Here is a 16,798-nt window from a genome sequence, read left to right as displayed (position 1 = left end):
TAGGTAAAGGGTATGTTTCAAAGTTTGCATTTTAACTCTGCTTGGAGTCACAGTAGGAGCAGAGGAACTTCCTATAGGAAGACAGATAGCTATGGCATGCCCTTATGTCATCATTGTGAAAGTGACTTCTTCCTGAATTTTTATGAAATCACTGTTTATATATATTTTAGCTGAATCCCTTTAAGAACCAACCACACACATCTTGAGCACTTTTTAATTTTAAAAATTTTAAAGTTCAAGAAACAGAAAATTCTTTCTATTGCCAGGCACAATGGCACATGCTTGTGATCCCAGTTACTTAAGAGGCTAAAAACAGGAGGGTTGCAAATTTGAGGCCAGCCTGAACAATTTAGCAAGACCTGTCTCAAAATACCACCCTCCATATTTTTTATTGGTGCATTATAGTTACACATGATGATGGGATATGTTACTACATATGTGCATGCACAAAATGTATAAAAATAGAATTTGGCCAATATCACTCCCTAGCACTCCCTCCTCCCTTCCTCCCTTTGGTCCTTTTCTTCTATTGATCTCTCTTTGATTTTCATGAGTTCTACCTTCAAAATAAAAATTTTTGAAAAGGGATGTAGTTCAGTGGTAGACGCTCCTGGGTTCAATCTCTAAACCATAAAAACAAATAATCATGAAACTATAAAGAATTATTCTATAGGTCCACAAAAGAAAGTACTATTGAATATATTGGTAAATATCCTAGACAAGTACTATTTGAGAAGAATCCTCCATGAAAAATTGCCCACAAACAGGGATATTTACAAATAATTATAAAATATATTTCCTTGGAAGTTTTTTAAACTTCTTATGAGGCTAGCAAAGAAACAATAAAGAAGAGATGTAAATATGAGATCAAAAATAATGCTATAATGTGAGGGAAAAGACTACAACCCAAACTGGAAACATAAGAAATTCTTAGATCTAAAGGATGGCACCACATTTAGAAAAAAGAAGCTGAGTTTGATGTGTAAAGGATATTTTATAAGGATAGTTGTTTTTTTTTCCCATTTGTCTTTGGGGATTACACAACAAAGGCTGGTTCTGGGGGTATCATAATGAATATAACAGAGGCTGGTATGCAGCACACTCATACATGTTTTACTTTAATTAGATTAAAAATTCGTTAGAATTAATCATTTTACTTGGCTTTTGAGATAGTTATCTAAATTAAATTTTGGAAAGAAGATATGGTCAAGTATTCCTGCGTATCATCACTGAGAAAAAAAAAAAGAGTAAAATGTAGATTTTTCAGAAGTATGCCAGAAATAATGATCATTCCAATCAGTATGGCCAAGGAAGCCATTATATCTGAATCTTTAAAACCAAATCAATCTGCTAAGAAATATTGGGAGAGCTGGGTAAGGTAAAACACACTTAGGAGGCTAAGACAGAAGGATCTCAAGTTCGAGGCTAGCCTTATCAACTTAAAGTTGAGAATGTCTCACAGTAATTTAAGGGAGGGAGGGCACCTGAGGATATAGCTCAATGGTAGACAGCCTGTCTAGCATGCATGAGGCCCTGGGTTCCATCCCTAAGAGACAGAGACAGAGGAAGGCGAGGAGGGGAAGACAGACACCCCCAAAAGAAGATATTGAAATGGCTAATAAACACATAATAAAATGCTCAACATTAGTCAAAGAATAACAAAATTATAACACACAGGAACTAACTCATGACACACATACATGGATAGATAAATATCTAAAGTATTAAGGTAAGTGAAAGATGAAAGATGCCAAAGAGCCACATAACACATTATTTCATTTATATGAAACTTTAGACAAAGCCGGCTTCGAAAGCAGACCAGTGGCTTCCAGGGACTGATAGAAAGAAATTAAACATAAAGGGGCATGAGAGAAGACAACAATGAAGCTGAGAAAAAATAGTAAACCAAATCCAACAGTGCATTCTTTTACAAAAATCATACTCAAGTTTATTCGACAATACAGGGATACTTTAATATTAGAAAAAAACAAAGCCATCCAACTGCTGTGGTGTGCATGCCTGTAATCCCAGTGGCTCAGGAGGCTGAAGGAGGAGGATCAAGAGTTCAAAGCAGCCTCAGCAACTTAGTGAGGCCCTAAGCAACTCAGCAAGATCCTGTCTCTTTTTTGGGGGGTGGGGTGGGGGCAGGGTTGCTGGGGATTGAACCCAGGGCCATGTGCATATGAGGCAAGCACTCTACCAACTGAGCTATATCCCCATCCCTAAATAAAATATTTTTAATAAGGGCTGGGGATGTGGCTCTGTAGTTAATGTCTCTGGGTTCAATCCCTGAGTACTCCCTACACAGGGGGGAAAAAAAAGGAGGGAGGAAGGGAATAAAGGAACAATATAAACAGATAAAACTCCCCATATAAACAGATTAAAATTTTAAGATTATCTCAGTAATTAAAGAAAAGGCATTTGGGAAAACAGTTCCTATTCATAAACATCAACAAAAGCAGAAATATTTCAATTCCTTAATAAAGGTTTTTTTCCAATAACCCACATAAATGTCATACTTATTGGGAAAATACTACAAGCATTTCTTTCAACTCAAAAGAAACAGGTGTCCAATATAAACACTTTTATTCACCATTTATTTAGTAGGAGTCAAGCCATAGTGGCATGACAGCAAAAAGAATACAGGGTGTAAGGACTGGAAAAGAAGAAAGAAAATCTTTTGAATAAACCAGATGACTTTCTACATAGAAGGCAAAGAGAAATTTACAACCCAATTATTAAGATTAAGACATAGGAGCTAGGCATGGTGGCACTGGCCTGTAATCCCAGCTGCTCAGGAGGTCAAGGGAAGAGGATTGCAAGACCAACCTCATCAATTTAGCAAGACCTTGTCTCAAAATAAAAAGTAAAAAGGGCTGAGGATGTGGTTCAGTGGTTGAGTGACCCTGGGTTCAATCCCTGGTACAAAAACAAAAACGATATAGGTTCACCAAGGTTGTTAGAGGAAGATCTAAGCTTTTAAAAATTAATTGCATTCTTGCTGGATATGTGGGCACAAACTTACAATCTCGGAGACTCAGGAGACTGAGACAGGAGGATTGCAAGTTTGAGGCCAGCCTGGGAAACTTAGAAAGATTCTATTCCAAAATAAAAATTGGGGGGTGGGGTGGGATGTGTAACAATAGGTTTCCTATTGCAGAAGATAAAGAATTAAAAAAAAAAAAGGATTACATGAGACAGGTCAAGGTACAATCCTGAGGTTTTATCCTGAGCAACTGGAAGGAGTTGAAATGGGAAAGAAGATAGGCTGAGGAGCAGCTAAAGAATGGGATTAACTGGTGAGATGCCTAATAGATATTCCATCAGAAATGTAGGACACGCAGCCAGGTCTAGAAAGAAGTTTCGAGCTGAGGCATGAGGTAGAAAGAAAGAACTTGTAATGAGATGTTGTCAATTAATGGTATATAGATATATAATTCCTATTTATAAATCCTATTTAATGCACCAGGGAGCAGGCCCAGCATGGTGGTGCAGGCCTGTAATCCCAGATACTCAGGGAGAACAGGAGGAGAGCATGTTTGAGGCCAGCCTCAGTAACTTAAAAAGACCCTGTCTCAAAATAAAAAGGGCTGGGGATGTAGCTAGCATGGCAAGCTACATGGGTTCTGGGTTCTATCCCCAGTACTTAAAAAAAAAAAAAAAAAAAATCAGCTCAAGACCAAATATCTACAAGAAAGTGAGAATAAAATAGAGGTTCAAGAACTGATCGTCTGGGGCTGGGGATGTGGCTCAAGCGGTAGTGCGCTCGCCTGGCATGCGTGCGGCCCGGGTTCGATCCTCAGCACCACATACCAACAAAGATGTTGTGTCCGCCGAGAACTAAAAAATAAATATTAAAAAAATTCTAAAAAAAAAAACAAAAAAACCTGATCGTCATGAAAGTCAAGAATCTAAAAAAGGTGACTGAATAGAGCAGCCAGCCGAGTGTGGTGACACATGCCTGTAATCCTGGCAGCTTGGGAAACTGAAGCTAGAGGATCCTGAGTTCAAAGCCAGCTTCAGCCTAAATAACTCAGTGAGATACTGTCTCTGTCTCTAAATGTAATATTTTAAAAGGGAAAGAGATATAGCTTAGAGGTGTAGTGCCCTTGGGTTCAATCCTTGATACAAGAGAAAAGAAGAAAACTATGGATATTTTATTTGTAACAAAGGGTATATAAATATAAACATGTAAAACACTGTACACAACTCTCTCTAGAACTTAACTGAATGAGGAACAATGGCTATATACTACATTAGGCCAGATAAGAATTAATATAAAACTTCCCCTCCTCAAGTAAGTTCATCTCTTATCTGAAGCAGAATAACAGAAATATGAAAAGCTTGTTTGCAGCAAAGATGAAAAATGCAGTGTGGCAAATGCACAAAATTCTACACCAGCTAGAGATTTATGTTCCTGAAGAGTCATAGGCAGGCTACTGTAGAATGACACTGGGCAATGAAACTGGAAGCTGTGACTCAACCCTCATTCTGTTAATTTATCAGCTACTGTGGAACCCTGGACAAGTCACTCCAGAGCGCTGGCTTCCTCATTTGTAAAATGGAGATAGGGTAGGGATTGAAAAAGGCAACTAAAGTAACAGATAAGAAACTGCTCTATCAGACCCAAATATTAGGTTTTATTAGCTACCCAATGCATCAATAATCACCATGCTACTATATGCTGAGAGTAACTCAAGGGTCTCTTCCAATGCTAATGATTTTAATATTTAAAGATACATTGTAATCAGCCTGCCAACATCAACCCCTCCTTAATAACCTTAATGCAAGTTAAAAGCAGCAGCAACACAGCTGACCTGATAATGTAAATAGGGAAAAGTGAAATGTGGATTGCTGCTTCCCAGCTCCAACAAATGTTTACTTGGAATAATATAGTTATCTACTCCAACTGCACACCATCTGTTTCAAGTCTCCACCAAGTTAATATTTCTCACATGAACAGACATTACTTAAATTACATTTGATGAGCATCTTGCCTTCTTATGGAGGCTATACCTCTTTAACACTGTGCAGCAAAGTCAGAGACTCAAAGAGAATCTGAGACTGTCAGGGAATAAACTCTTTCTAATCTTGGGGAGGCGGATAAAAAGTTGTTTTTTCCTCCTGGAGACTCCTTTTTTTGGGGGGGGGTGTGGAGAGGAGGATAAATCAAAACAATTTTCATATCTTAAGGGGTGATTCGCTTTTTTTTTGGTACTGGGGATGGAACCCAGGGGCGTTGAATCACTGAGCCACATAACCAGCCCATTTTTATTTTTTAGACAGGGTCTCTAGTAATTTCAGGGCCTTGCTAAATTGCTGAGGCTGGACTCAAACTTGCAATCCTCCTGCCTCAGTCTCCTGAGCTGCTGGGATTATAGGGGTGCACCACCATGACTAGCTTAACTTTTTTTTAATTTTCAAAGTGTGTGTGTGGGGGGGGGTGGGTTCCATAAACATAACTTGGGGGCCTTAATAATTTTTACAAGGGTAAAGGGATCCTGAAACCAAGGAGTTTGAAAAATGCTAACTTATTCCAAGTTTTTCAAAATCACCTATTCTACCTGTCCTGCCCCTTACTATAGCAAGAACCATGCTGTCATTTTCTCTATCAAATATACCAAGAGAACTCCACTGTAGTGTCTTAGCTCAGACTATTTCTTATGCTTAGAATTGCTCCCGGGTCCCGCTGTTCATGTCTGACCTCTTGCCATTCTGATGTCACCTCAAATGTCATTTGCTCCAGAGGGATCTTCCCCAACTCAAGTTCTCCTCCACTCCTTCTACCAGATTATCCCACAATATTTTCTTCACTGCACTTTGGGTTTAGTGACTGCCAACCAGCCATTCAGATTATGATTATGTTAAATTACATTATGGTAATTGTCTCCTGCTGTTTACCTGGGCCCGTTTCGGGACTCAGGTTACTCATGTCACTCTTGTAATGGGAGAGTTCCCATTGGTTGGGAAAGGATGGTAGGAGGGTGTTCCGGGGGAAGTGGAGCCCCCCCCCTCAGGTAGAACACACATGGTGGACCCACTTGTTAGGGGACGCACACGACCTCTCACAAAATAAAACTTTGTCTCAGTTTGACTGGCTTGTGTTTTTGTGCCCAACCGGGTTGCAAGATTGCAAGCCGGCGTGCACTGACACCCCAGCAGGGAAGCGCTCAGCAAGGGTGCGGCAGGCAGTGGAGCGGCAGGAGCGGAGCTCAGCCAGCCCGCTCGACCCGGGGCCAAGCAGCCTGCAGCAGCACTTGTTACCTGAAAGTGCCTGTGGTGCATAGCACTGGAATAACAAAAGTTTTGCCCATCTCCCTGATGTACCCTCAGCAACTAAGGCACCCACACCAAATTATAGTGGTCTAAGACTATAGTGCATTAAGACTCGACTGGACTTTCAATTTTTCTTCTTTCATGTCCCTGGGCCTAGCATAACCTTGTCATTTCTACTTCTTCATAAGCATCCCTGATCCCTTCCTAGGGCAGTTGTTTCTTGCCTCTCTCCTAAATGAACCTTCTCAAGGATCCAGCCTAATTTGCATTCTGCTGCCAAGCACCTACTTCATCAGGAATTCCCACTATTTTCTTCTGCTCTCAGACTGGCCTTCATGGTCCTCTGGATGTTGCTAAACTCTGATATTCTTCTATAACCATGAAAAGGGCCAAAGGCCATTGGTAGAGAGTCCCTAGATTCAATACCCAGGATCACACACAAAACAAAACAGATGAAAGACTCTTAGTTTGGGGTGGGAGAGCAGTCCGAAGTAGAAGCTGCCTCGTGTGGGAAATTGAAGTAGAGACCAAGGAGGGGTTTCATCCAACTGTTGGTATCCAACAGGTGTAGAATAAATTTGTTGGTTCCTTGAGATAACAAATGTAAAAGAACTTTGGAGCCTGCAGCAGGAAAATCCCAAGTTCATGGCCAGCTGGGGCAGGTAAGCAAGACCCTGTCTCAAAAGGTATGTGGTAGGGGAGAGCCTAGAGATGTAATTTAGTGACAAAACACCCATTTTCAATGGGCAGTATCGCATGTAATTAATTAATTAAAAGAGGAGAGAGGGGGCTGAGGATATAACTCAGTGGTAGAGTGCTTGCAATGCCTCGATTTGATTCCAGCACTGCATTTTATTCCTTTTTCCTTTTCCATTTCTACTGTCTTTGTTCAGACATTTACTATTTTCTCTGGCTCGGTCTGTTGTGATCCTCTTGTTTGGATCTAAACCCTTCGGATGCATCTTCCTTCCAACTACATCATAGTAATCACAAAGATATTTTATCTTTCAGAACACAAACCCACTTGTTACTTTCATGCTTAAACCCTTCAGTATCTCTCTTGCATGTACTTACTTGTCAGTAAATCTTATGCCTCCTCATGGTAGCTACTGATGATTCCAACATTACAACACAGTAGCTGACTACTACAAAGCAAATGGAAGAAAAAAAAGAAAATGTAATCGGTTGTGCATGTTTGGTTGGAACATAAAGTGGTACAACTTCTGTGGAAAACAGTGTAAAGGTACCTCAAAAAAGAAGAAATCGAATAACCATATGATCCAGTACCTTCTACTTCTCTGTTTACTCAAAAGAATTTTAAAATCAGGATCTTGAAGACATACTGCCATAGTCATGGCATTTTTCACAATGCAATCAAACCAAGTGTACTGAACAGATGAATGAACAAAATGTAGTACATATCTACAGCCTTGGGATATCATTCAGCCTTAAAAGGAAAGCTTGAATTCAAGCCAGGTGTGGGGGCAAACACTTGTAACCTGACTAGGAGGCTGAGGCAGGGGTATTTCAAATTCAAGACCGGCCTCAGCAACTTAATGAGGTCCTGTCTCAAAATAAAAAATAATAAAGGGCTGGAGATTGACTCAGTGTTCAAGCACCCTGGGTTCAATTCCTGCACCCCAAATAAATTTTAAAATAATAATATAACGGGCTGGGGATGTGGCTCAAGCGGTAGCGCACTCGCCTGGCATGCGCGAGGTGCTGGGTTCAATCCTCAGCACCACATACAAATAAAATAAAGATTTGTGTCCACCGAAAACTAAAAAATAAATAAATTTTTTTAAAAAATAATAATAATAATATAAAAACTAAAAGGAATGAAATTAAAAAATGCTACAACACGGAGGAACCTTGAGGTAGCCAGAAAAAGACAAAGACTATATGCTTCCACTTATATTAGGTACACAGGATAGTCAAATTCACAGAGAAAATAGAAGGGTAGCTGTCAGAGGCTGGAAGTAGAAAGAAATGGAGAGTTATTGTTTAATGGACAAAGTTTGTTCTTTGAAAAGCATTATGGAGATGGATGATGATAATGGCTGCAAAACAGTATGAATGTACTCCATATCACTGAACTGTAACATAAAATGATTTAAGATGATAGATGTTATAAATTAGTATTTTACCATATTAAATAAAATTAGGAAAAGTTTTTTTTTTAAAAGGACAATTATGGTATTTAGTTATAATGGCACAGTTATAAGCAGGTTATATTTACCGTAATTCTGGGTCACAGACCATTCAGTTAATCTTAAGAGAGATAAAGAATTATATTAATTCTTCAGTACCACTAAATAAATATACCATTAATACATCACTGTGACGTTAAAGAAAACAACACAACGTTATAGAAATCATGGCTCCATTAATTGTGTTAATTAAGAAGCTCAATATCTATGTTCTTAAATTGCTGTGTAATATTGGAGACTAATGCAGACATCACTATTTTTTGTTCATATAATTCTCTCCGTAGGCTTTTCCATCTCAAAGATGCTTTATTTACTTATTTATTTTGGTTCCAGGGATTGAACTCAGGAGCACTTGGCCACTAAGCCATATCCCCAGCCCTATTTTGTATTTTATTTAGAGATAGGGACTCATTGAGTTGCTTAGCACCTCAGTTTTTGCTAAACCTGGCTCTGAACTCGAGACCCTCCTGCCTCAGCCTCCCAAGCCGCTGGAATTACAGGAGTGTGCCACCATGCCCAGCAAAGATGCTATATTTATTTGAATGTATCCTCCTCCTCCATACACGTGCTGTTATTATTTCAGATTGAAAAATATTAATTTTTAGAGCCAGGCACAGTGGCACAAGAGTGTAGTCCTAGCAGCTTGGGAGGCTGAGGCAGGAGGATCACAAGTTCAAAGCCAGTCCCAGCAACTTAGTAGGCACTTAGCAACTCAGCAAGACCCTGTCTCTAAATACAATTTTACAAAAAAGGGCTAGGGATGTGGCTCAGTGGCTAACAGCTCTTGGGTTCAATCACCAGTATGGGGGTAGGGGTGGGGATACAACTTTTTAAAAGGCTGTTAACTTTAGCTATTTTAATTTTATTCTGTTAAGTAAAAATAAAATCACCCAATACAAAGGAATATTTGCTCATTCCCATCTTTCAATTAGAAAGTAAACTTGATCAAGTTCACTGTGACTTAAAATATATATATATATTTTTTAAAGATTTTATTTATTTACTTATTTTTTTAGTTCTCAGCAGACACAACATCTTTGTTTGTATGTGGTGCTGAGGATCGAACCCGGGCCGCACGCATGCCAGGTGAGCGCGCTACCGCTTGAGCCACATCCCCAGCCCCAAAATATATTTTTTTAATTACATTACCCTATTCAGATAACCTGTATGCTACAAATATTTTTTTTCTTTTTGTACATTTTCATCTGTCAACCTTTAAAAGATCTTGCCATCTGTGAACCGTAGCTCACACCTATAATCCCAGTGACTCAGAATGCTGAAGCAGAAGGATCATAACTTTCAAGCCAGCTTGGGTAACTTAGCAAGACCCTGTATTTAAAAAAAAAAAAAAAAAAAGCCTAGCTAATGCTATGGTTCCAACTGGTTCAGGTTCCAACTGGTTCCTTAAATTTTGTTGTTGTTGTTGTTGTTTTGGTGGTGCTGGGAATTGATCCCAGGGCCTTGTGCATGTGAGGCAAACATTCTAAATGGAGCTGTATCCCCAGCCCTCCTTAATATTAAACAAACTGATTTTCTTAAGTTCCCTCAAGCCGCTGGCCAGTCAGCCCATTTAGCTTTTGCTCTGGGGTGGAGAACCACAAAGAGAACTGAAGACTCAAGAGTAGCAGAGATCAAAGGTCCAGCTCTCTCCCATGATGGGAAGCCCCTGGACAACATCCCTGCTTGCCTGACAGCTTCTGTTAAGGAACTTTTGGCACTCAGGGCTTTGCCTTACTACAAAGATAGTATATGCCATTGCCAATTAACTGGGAAGTGGTTTTGGCAATGGTTACCAATTGGTGAAAACAATCTATCATGCCTAATCAAAAAAGACAGGTGGTTGTAAAAATCCACCAAACCTCATATTCCTGCTACACTGCTACATGCATATAGCTGTCTGGGCAAAATGAAGCTTTATGTGTTTTAATCAATCTGGTTAAGAGTTTACACACCTTCTGAGGTAAGAAATACTTATAAAGGATTTATTTTAACCACTTTTTGTAAGTTCTTTTGGGGCAGGACAATAACATGGCAATTTTTTTTTTTTTTTTTTAATGAGCAGACCTGCCCCTGAGACATGTCAACAAATAAATATGTACTGAATTTTGGATTATTTATAGAAAACTCTGGTAAATTTGCCATGTAAGGCAAAGTTTTATTTATAGGTTTTATTTAACCTATTTATTTATAGGTTTCCATTTGCTGTGACCAAAATACCTGACCAAAACAACCTGGAGAAAAGTTTATTTTAAGCTCATGGTTTCAAGCCAAGCATAGTGGTGCACACCTAGACAGGAGGATCACAAGTTCAAAGCCAGCCTCAGCAAAAGCAAGATGCTAAGGAACTCGGTGAGACCCTGTCTCTAAATAAAATACAAAATAGGGCTAGGGATGTGGCTCATTGGCTGAGTGCCCCTGGGTGCCACCGTATCACCATCTCCACCACCAGAGAAGAGAAGAGAAGAGAAGAGAAGAGAAGAGAAGAGAAGAGAAGAGAAGAGAAGAGAAGACAAGACAAGACAAGACAAGACAAGACAAGACAAGACAAGACAAGACAAGAGCAAAAACACTCATGGTTTTAGAGGTTCAGTCCATGATTGGCCAACTCTATCACTGGGCCTGAAGTAAAGGTGGAGCATCATAACAGAAGGGCATGGCAGAAGAGAGCTGCTCACCTTAAGATAGCCAGGAAGCTGAGAGAGATTGGGAGAAGCCAGAGACAATATATCTCTCGCGAGGAATGTCCCCAGTGACCCACTTCCTCCAGCCAAGCCCCATCTTGCCCGTAATTACCACCTAATAATCTATATAAACTATTAATCCATCAAATTGGATCAATCCATATGTTGCACCACAGCTCTTATAATTTAATCAATTCCACCTCCTGCATTAACACAGGAGCTGTCAGGGGAAACCTCATATCCAAACTATAACAGTAACATTATGTAACTTACCACAGATTTCACATTTTGTAAGTATAGATTTCTGCACAGGTTTTTATACTATGGGTCTAGATTCCCCAATATGATAATCAATAGCTACATGGGATTATGGAGCATTTAAAATGAGACCAGTCTAGACTGAGATGTGCTATATATTTCAAAGATTTAATAATTAGAAAAAATGTAAAACATCAATAATTTTATAATGATTATGCACTTAAATAGATATTACATTAAATAATTGCCCAAAATAATTTCAAACAAAAGAGAAAAGGGGAGCAAAGGGAAAACAGGCTGACGTGGCTAACCAAGAAACTACATTCTACCTGATGAAACAGACATTTAAAATGAGGCGAATTCAGCCTCTGGTGAATCGAGAGAAAGAAGCCAAGTTTGATTAATCATATACCATGTCTTACCAGTGATCCCTGTCTCCCTTCTTGTATAATCCAGAGGAATGAACTATTTTGTAAATTCAAGTTTTTAGTAGCTCCAGAAACATTTTTAAAAGAAGAGAATCCCCTAAATCATTTCCTTTAAATGTAAATGATGGTTCTTTTAGAAGTGAAATTGTTTGCTGGTTTTTGTTTTGGGGGGAGGGGTACAAACAGAAAAAAGTAGGATGTTAAATTGTGGGAGGCTTGGACTGTTTTAACATTCCATAGGTGAGAGGTTAGGTTTATATCCCACAATACAAAGCATATTATACTGCAGTTTGGAGCTGAGAAGAAAAAAAAAAAATCTTACCCATTTTCTTATTTTGTAAATAAGGCTATCAGGATATTTTAAATTACATATGTGGTCTCTTTTTTGTTGCTTGCATTATATTTCAGTTCTGGTGTGCTAAAAGAAAAAAAATACAGGCTCTGTATTCAAATTGAGACTATGCTACTTTCCTAGTTCTTTGATAATGAGAATAGTTCCTCCCCAAAAGTCTGTTTCCTTGGGCTGGGATTGTGGCCCAAGTGTTAGAGCACTTGCCTAGCATGTGTGAGGCACTGGGTTTGAGTCTCAGCACCTCATCTAAATAAATAAAATAAAGGTCCATCAACAAAGGAGTTGATTCTAACACATGTAAAAGTTGAAAAAAAAAAAAAGTCTTTCCCTATTATTACATGCATTCAATACTGTCCAGCTACCAGGGTTGTTGTTGGCAATCAAATGAAAAAAAAAAAAAATACAAGCTAATACAGATTCCATGCCACAAAGAAAGAAATTCATCTTTATTTATTGTTTCCTGAGAAATATGAACTACTAGGATCTTACCCTCTTCAGGCAGAGGAATTAAGGGTTTATTCTTCTTTTCTAGAGCTCAAAATCAAATTGGCTGGGATGCAGTTCAGTGGTAGTGTGCTTGCATAGGTGTAGAGGCTCTGGGTTCAATTCCCAGCAGTGCAACAAACAAACAAATTAAAAGAATTCAAGTAACAGATTTTTTTGGGAGGCCTAAATCTTTAAGGAATGTCAAAAATGAATATGAACATCAGATGTGGGTGGTGCAGTGGCACACACATGTAATCTAAATGACTTGGGAGTTGAAGCAGGAGAATGGTGAGTTTAAAGCCAGCCTCAGAAACTTAGAGAGAAGCCCAAAGCAACTGAGCGAGATCCCGTCTCTAAATAAAAAAAAAAAGGGCTGAGAATATGACTCAGTGGTTGAGCCCCTCTTGGTTCAATCCCTAGAAACCACCCCCACGCTGCCACCCACCAGAAAAGAATAAAAAAAAAAAAAAATGGAAGTGTTTCACTATAATGAATCCAGGGAAACAGTATCATATTAAGTGTCTCTACAACAAATAAACACAACAGGAGCTATCTCCTCAGTAACTGGCTGCTTTTTATTGAAATGGTTGTGGTTTCTTTTTCCCTTCAACTCCTTAATGTTGAATCATCCTTGTATTGTGAGACCAACCTTCCTTGGTTAGACTGTATTACTCCCAAGTATGCTATAATTAATAATAAACCAAGGAATAAAGAAAAAGATAATGTAGTGTCTTTCCAACAAGTGAGAAATGAAGGGGCAAGAAAGAAACTTGAGGAGAAGGATGGGGTGGTGAACACCTGTAATCCCAGAGACTTAGGAAACTAATAGGCAGTGGGATCAGGAATTTGAGGTCAGCCTCAACAACTTTTGGCAGGCCAAAAGCAACTTAGGGAGGAGACTTTGTCTCAAAATAAAAAATAAAAGGGCTGGGGTTGTTACTCAGTGGTTAAACAGTACTCCTAACTTCAATCCCCAGCATATCACCTCCCCCAAAAACGAAAGAGAGAGAGAAAAGACATGAGGTGAATGGTAATGGCACTTTATTTAAAAATATATTTTTTGTTCATGTGCATTTAAGCTTCTATTTAATTATAGGAAACTCTTCAAATCATTTATATTTTCATCTATAAGTTCATCATTTGAACACTTAAGCAAAGCTCAAACAAGACTACCAATGCATACTTTAAAATGTCAACATACCACACACTCAAAATTAATAAAGAGGACAGAAACTGGGCGGTGACAGCCATGTTTTCAGCTTTGATAGTAGTGACAGTGCATACTTTTCAAACATTGAATACATATATACAGCTTCTTATAATGTCACTCATGAAGTTTCTTTTACACAAAACCTAATTGTAGGGGGTTGGGGTTGTGGCTCAGTGGTGGAGCACTTACCTAGCATGTGTGAGACCCTGGGTTCAATCCCCAGGACTACATAAAACTAAATAAACAAAATAGGGGTGTCATGTCTATCTACAACTAAGAATATTAAAAAAAAAAAAAACTAATTGTACTTTCAGTCTGTATTTCCACATTGTTGGAAGTTTTCATCATCCTCTTTCAGTGGGTCAACTGAATGATTCATTGTACATTCTTGACTTCCTTACTATCAAAAATTTCTAAACCAATTTAAATTATCTGAATGAAACCATGTTTAGAACAAGTGGTCCAGATGTGAGCATCTGACTCTGATTTGCCTTAGGATAGAAATCCCGAGTTAAGATTAATGGCTTTAAATACCAAAACAGACCAGACATAACAAATTAAAGTGAAAGGCATGTAAAAAAATTCAACTTTTGTCTTAGAAATACCCAAGATGTTTTTTATACAGGTCCACTAAAGAAATGAAATTAAAGCTGACTTCAATGAACAAGGCAGAGATTATTTACTATATTTAGATAGTGAGGTTTTAATTGAGAAGTTTACTTTTAGGTCAGACTCATTATGTTGCCCAAACTGGTCTCAAACTCTTGGGCTCAGGCAATCCTCCTGTCTCAGCCTCCAGAGTAGCTGGAACTACAGGTGCATGGCTTTCCTATATACTTTTAGAATGCTATCAATCAAGTTTGTAACTTCCAAAGTAGAATTCAGAATTTTATGCCCTAATTCCTATTTTCTCTTAAGGAAATGAGAAACTGTCTGTGGAATCACATCATCAGAGATGTTTTTCTATTGGTATTTCCCCTATTATGAGTCCTCTTGGCTCTTCAAGTTCTAATCACAAAGTCCTTTTTCTTTTCCCATTGCTAGGGATCAAACCCAGGATCTTGTAAACTCTAGGCAAGTGCTCTGTCACCGAATCACACAACCAGCCCACAGAGTACTTCTGATTACTTATATAGTCCTGGTTTTGAAGAGATTGTAAGATTTTATCTATATTGAGTTCATAGCCAATGCAAATTTCTGCTATAGAATATGAATGGCTGCCATAAATCCAGTTTCTGCTTAAAACTTAAGAGAAAGATGGGATAAGAGTATATTCCACTGTTTTAAGAACAGACTCAAAATCATTTAACTTCAGTTTTTTCATCTCTGTAACAGAGTTAACAATAATAATTGATCATTATGTTGACAGAATTACATGAGTCCATACTGGCAGTTCTTTTGACACTACAAATTAAGCATACCCATTAATTAGCTTTTTAGAGATGGATATGTACAAAGAAGAATTAAAGGACTAAACCTACAAATTCAACAGCAAACCATAATGAATAATCATGCTTTAATTCTAGAGTTAACTTTAATTTTATTATAGCTAAGTTTTAATACTAATTTCCCTACATTTCTTCTATTGACCCCCCCCATTCAACCACCTCAAAATGGATGGTGAATTTTGGAAGAAAATAAATATGTATTTCTAGTTCAGGCTAGAAGACTTTCTAGATTATCTATATGCTTATTTGCTTCCATTAGTTCAAGTATCCAATTACTAATGTACCAGGGGGAAAAGGCACAGAAATAAATGTCTGTTGGCTGGGGCTATAGCTCAGCGGCAGACTGCTTGCCTAGCATGCATGAGGCACTGGGTTCAATCCTCAGCACCACATAAAAAGAAATAAATAAAATAAAGGCATGCTGCTTATATCAAAAAAAAAAAAAAAAAAAAAAGAAAGAAAGAAATGTATGTTGAAGTTCCAACACAATTAGTGGCATTAAAAACAAAACCAAGGGGCTGGGGATGTGGCTCAAGCGGTAGCGCGCTCGTCTAGCATGCGTGAGACCCGGGTTCGATCCTCAGCACCACATACCAACAAAGATGTTGTGTCAGCCGAGAACTAAGAAATAAATATTAAAAATTCTCTCTCTCTCTCTCTCTCTCTCTCTCTCTCTCTCCTCTCTCTTAAAAAAAAAAAAAAAAAAAAAAAAAAAAAAAAAAACAAAACCAAAATTTGTTCAAATGGAATGAACAATTTCCCAGTAAACTGTTCATTCCATTTGACTGTATGACTGTATGACCATTCTCCTGGGAATTTCTCCCTAAGAAAACAGCTGAGAAAGAAGCAACTTATTCCACAGAGGAACAATAAATTAAATGGTGGAACCGCATGTTAATATGAACTATGAAGGCATTAAAAGTCATAATTATGAAGATCATCTGACACTTGAGGAAATATATAAACTACAAAGCTAGGTGGGGGAAACAACTACAAAAATTATATATACAGTGCAATTACAATTATTTATAAAAAAATAAATACATAGTCATAGCATGAAAGAGAACATGAAGATGGAACTGATGATATGGTAGGGAAAATGGGTAAATATCAATTTCCTTGAATCTTTGTAACACTGCTTATTTCATGCTTTCCTACAGAAGAATTATTCGACATTCACTGGACTGCTAAACATTACTAACATGTTAAGTCTTTTTCATATAGAGGTAGCATTATCTAGCTGCAATGACTTCTGAGCAAAGCTGAAATTTTTTCAAGTAAACTTGAAGGAACACTAAGATAGAGTACCTAAAAATAGCAAAAATTACAAACAAACAAACAAAAAAGGCTAGAAGTCAGAAGCCCTAGACCTCAGATTTTCTCCACCTTAAAAGACATAAATGGCTAACAAACATCCCCTCCAATGAGACTGACTGCTCTATGCTACAA

At 38.2% G+C, this 16,798-nt stretch overlaps 1 protein-coding gene and 1 non-coding gene across 2 annotated transcripts in view; both read right to left on the bottom strand.

Annotated features, from left to right (window-relative positions):
- The window catches only part of Cbfa2t2 (CBFA2/RUNX1 partner transcriptional co-repressor 2), a 142,241-nt gene that overhangs the window by 47,643 nt on the left and 77,800 nt on the right, over positions 1 to 16,798 (bottom strand). The window lies entirely within an intron of this gene.
- Positions 2,140 to 2,218, bottom strand: Trnam-cau (transfer RNA methionine (anticodon CAU)). Its single transcript has one exon. It is a non-coding gene; the product is annotated as a tRNA-Met (tRNA).

Source organism: Urocitellus parryii, chromosome 6, assembly GCF_045843805.1.
Source record: "Urocitellus parryii isolate mUroPar1 chromosome 6, mUroPar1.hap1, whole genome shotgun sequence".
NCBI lineage: Eukaryota > Metazoa > Chordata > Mammalia > Rodentia > Sciuridae > Urocitellus > Urocitellus parryii.
This window is presented reverse-complemented; position numbering and strand designations above follow the sequence as displayed.